This window comes from Panthera leo, chromosome A3 (genome assembly GCF_018350215.1).
Source record: "Panthera leo isolate Ple1 chromosome A3, P.leo_Ple1_pat1.1, whole genome shotgun sequence".
NCBI lineage: Eukaryota > Metazoa > Chordata > Mammalia > Carnivora > Felidae > Panthera > Panthera leo.
Genome location: NC_056681.1, coordinates 80070544 through 80078222, shown reverse-complemented (window position 1 = coordinate 80078222; position 7679 = coordinate 80070544). Strand labels below are relative to the sequence as shown.

The following is a 7679-nucleotide window of genomic DNA, read 5'->3' as shown; positions in this document are numbered from 1 at the left end:
CCCAGGTACCTGGCTGAGCTAAGGTGAGGAGGCAGGAATGAGCATGATCTGAGAGGATACCCTCCTGCCCAAGGCAGGGCTCAGGCAGGCCTGCAAGGTTGAGTACAGAGGTTAGTCTTGGAAGATGAACAACCCCATTGTTTTCCTTCCTAAGGATGTGCCTAGCTTATTCAGGACACTGCCCTGCTTGGATGTGTACCTCTGGATTGCCCATAGCCAGGACTCAAATACATAACCTTGTGCAGCCCCAGGAGCCCTGGCCAGAACAGTGCCCCAGAGGCACAGAATGCTCACTGAATGGACATTGGGTCAATTCTCATCTTAGAGCCAAGCACCACCAGGGTGTGAATCCTTACTCTGCTACCCACTCACTGTGTGGCCTTGGGCAAATTGCTTAACATCTCTGTGCGTAGGATCCTTATCTGTAAAATGAAGACAACAAGAACATTTACCTCATAGGGTCATTCTGAGGACTAAATGGCTTAATATTTGTAAAGTATTTAGAACAGAGTCTCGCACATAGCAAGTACTAAGGGTTGGTTAAGTAAGCAAAAAACCAAAAGGAAGCCGCCACAGACCAGGAGACACAATCTTTTATAAGTCAGAAGTTGCCTCTGCTGTGACCTCAGGCCCAGAAGCTGTGTGTCTCTGGGCCCTGGCCATCTGCACCAGGGTTGAAAGGGCTGTGAATCCCTGGGGCATCTCCCCTGCAGAGGTGGTTGCTCTTAAACTCAGTTCCTTTGACCAGACAAAACTCGGTGCAGAGGGCCTCAGAACTTCCCATTGGACGGCCCCTGGGGATTTCTTTGATTTGAAATTGTTGGAAGGACAACTTTTTCCTCTACTAACTCAGGTTTGAGGGTGGGGGGTAGTGGCCAGATTCACAGGAGAAAAGAAAAAGTGTGTGCACACACCGAGTTCCAGAGCACCGAGTAATGGGTAAGTCACTGGAAAACCAGAGGTAAAGATGTATATACCAATTTAATAAAAGGGGTAAGGGGTTAGTGCTTCAGACGATGGCAGGTTCTGATGAGATGTGTTTACACCATTTCTTTGGGAATGTCCCCGTGCCAGTCAGTGCCTCCCTGACTGAAGCCTCCCTGGAGGGGTGGGGGTCGGGTGTGGTGGCTCATTCTCCCAAAGCTCTGTGCTAGTCACATAAGGGAAGTCCGGACGAGGTTCTTCTGCATCTGCTCTTGGGTTATTGGTCACTTCAAGGGAAGTACCTGGGGAGGGAGGAATGAGGGAAGGAATCGGGGTGAGTGGATGTGGCCTTTGGGGAACCCCAACACTTCTGCCTATCAGAGGCGACAAAAGCCTCATCAGGAAGCCTCCCCAGACACAAGCAGGAAAAGCCACTTAGAGCTACCAAGTACACTTTGTTAGTTATCTATCGCTATGTAATAAATTACCCTAAGATATCATGGCTTAAATAGTAAGCATTTATCATCTCTAACAGTATCTAACAGTCAGGAATTTGGAAGCAGCTAAGCTGGATGGTTCTGGCTCAAGGTCTCGCATGAGGCTGTGGTCAAGATGTCAGATGGGGCTGCTGTCATCTGAAGGCTTGGCTGGGGCTGTGGGATCCACATCTACAATGCCTCCTCTCGTGGCTGTTGGTGGGAGGCCTTAGTTCCTCACCCCGTGAACTCGTGAGCTGCTGATGTGTCTTTACAACATACACTAGCTTCCTCCAGAGTGCACAGCCCAAGACGGAAATGAACGCAGAAGTCATAATGTCTTTATGGAGCCAGGCTTAAAGGCATGTCCTGTCACTTCTGTTACATTCTTCTGATCATACAGATCAACCCTGATACAATGTGGGACACTACACAAGGCCATGAAAACCAGGAGATGGGGCTCACTGGGCACCATCTCAGAGGCTATCTACCACACCCTCCCAGAAGAATGCTCACCTGGGCACTGGTCCAGATGTCAGCCTGGCTCAGGTACACAATTTCAGAAGCCTCTCAAGACAAAAACCTAGTGCACTAGGGTGGGATTTGGTGCTTCTACCCACTGCCTCAGTCTGCCTCCTCACGGAAAAGCTGGATCATGAATCCACTCCGAACTGGATCATGAGTCATCCCCATGGTGGAACAAAGGCTATAACACAAGGCACCGGATGGGAGAAGCACTGGGCTCATGCGCCCTTCTGTAAGTTGAAATACAGGAAATAAAGCCTTCACATGAAAATAATAATGATAATAATAATAATATGCAATTTTTTGATTAGAAGATGTTGGTGCAAGATTATAGAAGAGGGGTACATGATGGGGCTGGGGCAGTTCTGCAAGCTTCAGGGAGGAGATAGGACATGAGTTAAGTACTAGCACCCAAGACCCTTCCTGAGCCCCAAGTCCAGATATGGTGAACTGGTGACAGCTTCCTACTGCTTCCTGCTGTTTCATGCCTCCTAGCCATTCCACCTGCTCTTTCCTCCAGCAGGAATACCTTTTCCCTAATCTTCCCCTGCTTGTTAACTGCATTTATCCTTTCAGACTCAGCTCAAGGAGCACCACCTCCAAGAAGCCATCCTTGATATCCTCTCATCTGATGTAGCTGTCCTCCTCTGTGGCCTCAAAGCATCCCCACCCCCCACAGATCTCTACCACGCTTGACCCTGCTCACTGCTTGCTCCCCACTAGACTTAAATCTTCTTCAGGGCCAGCAACAATGTCAGATTCAAATTGTATGGTGCATATTCACACTGAAGACATGTTTGTAAAAGGAAAGGAAGGAAGGGAAGAGGAGGAGAGAGTAGAAGAATGGGCTCAGGAGACAGCAATAACACATCATCTTTCTTTCTCCCCTTCATTCCCAAGAGTGGGGTTTCAAGCAAAATCAGGGCTGTTTGCCAGAACCACTCTTCTCTGCCTCTCCACAGCCCAACCAAAGAAAGCTGGACAGTTCTAGTCTCTATCATACAACGCACTATCTGAAAAGTAGCTTTTGGTATTGAAGGCATGTAAAAACGGGGGGAGTTGCAGGAGTATCTGTACCCAGGATATCTTGACTTTACTGGAGGAGCTGGAGGCTATTAACAAGTTGAAACCACTCCATAGCGACAATCTCTGTGACCCAGCAGGTTACCAACAGTGCTGACAAGAGGTGAATGTCTGTGATTAAGCAACTCAAGGCCACAACAGGGGTGACCCCAGAATGAGATCAGCTTTTGGAGAGAATCACAGGAGACTGAAGGTTTGGGGACACCTGCTGTCCCCTGAGCTGGCCCAAGCCCACTGTCTGGCCCCACTCTGCCTAGAACCCTAAGTGATAGCTCTCTCTGCCACCTCTGGGCACACATTAGCCTCCTGGTTATTCATAGCCACTCACTCACGTGCTCTTTCCACATGCATCAGGTTAATATTTTAAATATTAACTAGTATTTTGTTTTGGTTTGATTTTCTGTTTGCTGAAAGCTCATGTGCTGGGAATGAATCAGCCATACTCCTTGGTTGAAGGCACACCACCTTTATTAGCATGTGCAGGGCTCACCTTGTAAGATTTTATTTTTAAACAAGCAATCTCCACAGCCAACATGGGGCTCAAACCCACAACCCTGAGATCAACAGTCACATGCTCCACCAACTGAGCCACCCAGGCACCCCTATAAGATTTTATTTTTAAGCAATCTCCACAGCCAACATGGGGCTCAAACCCATAATCCCGAGATCAAGAGTCACATGCTCCACCAACTAAGCCAGACAGATGCTCTCAGGGCTCACTTTTATTTTACTTTCTTTTTTCATCTTTTTGTCCCATCTCCAGCCTCATTTTTTCCCTCTTACCATTGCTGTGATTCTGTGTGCCCTGCCCATCTATATTCCTATTTGTATCAAGACCCAGTAGTGGTATTATTTTGTGCATATTTTTTAAAAATATGCTGATGTGGCCTTTTGGTATATCATTCTCTTCTCACTTTTGTCCAGAGGTGAGATTTTGTCCAGTGATGAAAATCTCAATGATGAGATTTTGAGATGACTCCAAGTTATAGGATAAACATGAACCAGAACATTTCTTTTACCTGCTGAACAGTCCTCATTGTTGGGTACATTTTATGTATCTGCTTTTCTATTAATAAACTTCTAATCCAGGTGTTTCCAAATTCTCACTAATACAAATGATTCTACAAGAACGTGTTCACAGGTGTTTCTCTGGGGGCTCAGTCCAGAGTTGCTCTGGACTCCGCATCCAGGGGAGCTGCGTTGTAGGGTCTATCTGTTTGCTTCACTTAACCCTTCCAAACTGCTTCCCGGAAAGTTATGCCAGTTGACACTCCTATGAGAGTTTGTTTTCCTTCACCTTTGGCAGCACTTGATATTACCCAACTTTTTAATATTCACCAATCTGATATTGTATAAGACCTGTATCTACATCTTAACCAAATGTTCCCCGGTTTTTCATCGAGTATCAGGTTGTTCTGTTCTCACTCCCTCAGGGAAGGGGCGTAATGGCCAAAAGCAGAAGATGGGAAGGAGGGACAAGTGTTTCCTTCTGGCTTTTGAGTTTCAAAATCCTAGACCCTTGGAGGCCCAAAAAGAATAGCACATAGCACAGAGAAAGGATTTGGGGGAAAAGCATCATGAAAAGGAGAGGAAAAACAGGCACCCCCTTTGGCACAGCCCCACCTGAACAACAGTGGGTGACCTGGGTGAGGGGAGTGTTGGAAGGAAATTTCCTGTGGGTTGCAGATTAGAACACTGATGGCTGAGGCAGGTACCATAAACATGGGAAGTGAGCCAGGTTTAAGGACAACAGGGATGGCAGGGACTATAGTTTCCTGGGTGCCTATCCTGTAACACTTCTCAACTCTGGCTGGTTGCTGCAGTATGGAGGTCTATCCTCGTGTTACCAGCTCTTTCCCTTTTTCCAAGAGAATCCAAAATCAGATGTTTTATGTGGAAGCTCCCCTTAAAAAATGTTATAATGGAAAACTTCAAACATATTTAAAATAGACAAAGTGCTTTAATGAACTTCCTTGTACTCATCACTGAGTTTCCATAATTATGGACTCATGGCCAATTTTGTTTCATCCATAACCCCACCCACTTGCCCCCATCTTCAATTATTTTGAAGTAAATCCCAGATATGCTTTTTTTTTTTTTTTTGGTAAAGATAAGGGCTCATGTTTCTAACTATAACACAATATCATAACTAAACAGAATTCCAATAATTACACATCAAATAGCCTGTCAGTGTTAAAATTTACAATTTTCTCATGAAGGTCATAAATGTTTATTTTATATTACTTTATTTTTTACAGTTTGTTTGAAACAGGATCCAAAGTCCACACATTGCAAGTGATTGGTGTTTTTAAGTTTCTTTTAACCTACAGGTGTGACCCCATCTTTCTGTCCTTACAATGTACTTGTTAAAGAAGCCACATCCTTTGTTATGTACTTTCCCATAGTTGGGATTTTGCTGGTGTCATTTAACATGCTTCTCTGTTTTCTGTACTTCCCAGTAATTGGTAGTTGGATCTAAAAGCTACAGCTCTTCTTCAAAAAAAAAATGTTCATAATCTTTTCAGAAGAATCTTTAAATACTGTCTGAGCCAGACAAAATACCTGCTGGACGGGACTTGACCCGCAGGCTACTAATTTGTTCCCTCTGGCTTAGATGTTAGTGATCACGGACAAAAGGATTCAGGGACCTCTGTCCTGAGCTGAGCCCCCAAGGAGAGAGCAAAATCCCAAATGAACATGTAGGATCTGAGAGCAGGAGTGCCCGTGTCTCACTTTCCAGAGAGAATCCCAGTCAGAGAGGTAGCAAGACTCCACAGAAGGGCTTGTTGTGGCCTGGTGGAGTGATTGGCAGGTGCTCAAGAGCAACACGGAAGTAGAGAGATGCCCGGTCCTGAGGGACCTGCGTCTCCATAGCAACCAAGGAGCGTGTGCCCTGCTCCAGCTCCGTGCCCTGGGAAGTCCTCCAGAACTAGACAACCCCGGGAAAAGGGGGTAGATTCCAAATGACTAGGATGAAGATCAGGACTCCTTGATGGACTGGGAGACTGTATTAGAAGACCAGTTGTATTAAGGAAAACAGAGAAGGTTAGGTTTCTTCCTCACTTGAGTTTGTGGACTGAGATTTGTACCCACTACACATGGGGGCCTCGGGGGGCCCCTAAAAACCCCCTTGCAGCATCACTCAGAGCGGAGCATTTGGGGGCATTGATCTCTTCCCTGTGGGAGAACTGGATGGAGGAGAAGAAGCCTCAGACACCACTATTGATTCTGGAAATTCTCCTTTCCCTTTCTTTGTTTGATTTTGATGGAAACATTCATCTAACTTTCTAGATTTTGTCTTTTTAAAAACACATTTGAGTGCACTTCATAATCAATTTACTAATGGATTGTATTTTTCAATCTCAACCGAGGCTCTTGTTTTTAGTAGAAAAATTATTACTGCATTCATTTACCATTATATTTAGTCATTTCCTGGGCTCATCTTTTGTTTTAATTTTTGCAGGCAAATTTTTTTTTTGTATTTCCTTGCCTCTTTTCCACTAGGCCTTTTGTTTATTTGTACCTTATAAGTAAGTATGTAATGTAAGTCATATTTTTTTCCCAGCATTGATGGGCAATGAACTTAAAGCAATGAAGAAAAATCAAACTTATAAAAAGTGAGATCAGACTTGTAGTTACCAGAGTTGGGGGGTGGGGGGAGGCGGGGGCAGAGTTGGAGGAAGGTGGTCAAAGGGTACAAACTTCCAGTCCTAAGAGTAATAAGCCCTAGAGATGTAATGGACAACACGATGACTAGAGCTAACACTGCTATAGGGTATATAAGAAAGTTGTTAAGAGGGTCAGTCCTAAAAGTTCTCATCACCAGTAGAACGTTGTTTTCCTTTTTTTTCTTCTGCTTTCTTTTCTTTTTATTGTATTTATAGGAGAGGTTGGATGTTACCTGAACCCACTGTGGTAATCATTTCACAATATATGTAAATCAAACACCATGCTGTATCCCTTAAACTTACAGTGATGTATATCATTATTTCTCAGTAACACTGGAAAAATAAAGAAATAAAGGGAAAATTTCAATTTTTATGGCTAATTTTTTAAGTTAGTTGACTTGTTTTGACTATTCTTTTTAGTGCTTAAGACTCTACTGAAAGGAATTAGAAAGTTTATTGTTTACTTTTCTATTGGATGTACAACACATCCTTTCTTCATAATAACTGATTTCCTTCAAAGGCCAATTATTAAATGTTCTAATATTTGTGGCAGATTGAGTATGGATCCATAGGAAGTTTGTACATCACAGATAGATAAAGACATGAAGTTAAAAGTTTTATTTTCCAGAAATCCATATTCCCTAGATCTGTCTAGCAAATCAGCTGAATATGCATGAAACTACATTATCATCTGGTTTACATTTTTCCATCTGGTCCAAAGAATAGTGTCTGTCCAAGCTCTTGCTAAAATATGATATATAGTAATTTGCTATTCTCTGTATCTACTAGGTTAGCAATTCTGTTAAAGTGGAAATTTGGCTAGTTGGATATCCATTCATTTATTTATCCATTCAATTATAATTTCTAAAGAGAGACAATGAGAACAGACAAAAAAACCTTTTTCTTTTCTATATTTAGTCCTAACAACACTCAGAACTTTTCATTCTCTTCTATGAGAAAAAAATTTTGGCTTTTTCCTGCCTACAAAATAAAAGCAAAAAGT

General features: G+C 43.5%; 1 long non-coding RNA gene across 1 annotated transcript in view; it reads right to left on the bottom strand.

The window, feature by feature from the left end:
• Window positions 1–783: 783 nt before the first annotated feature.
• Window positions 784–7679, bottom strand: part of LOC122216104 — a 79402-nt gene continuing 72506 nt past the window's right edge. The window contains exons 2-3 of the long non-coding RNA XR_006200705.1: window positions 1917–2155; window positions 784–1226 (exon numbers count right to left, since the gene is read on the bottom strand). This is a non-coding gene — a long non-coding RNA (uncharacterized LOC122216104). The remainder of the gene's footprint in view (window positions 1227–1916; window positions 2156–7679) is intronic.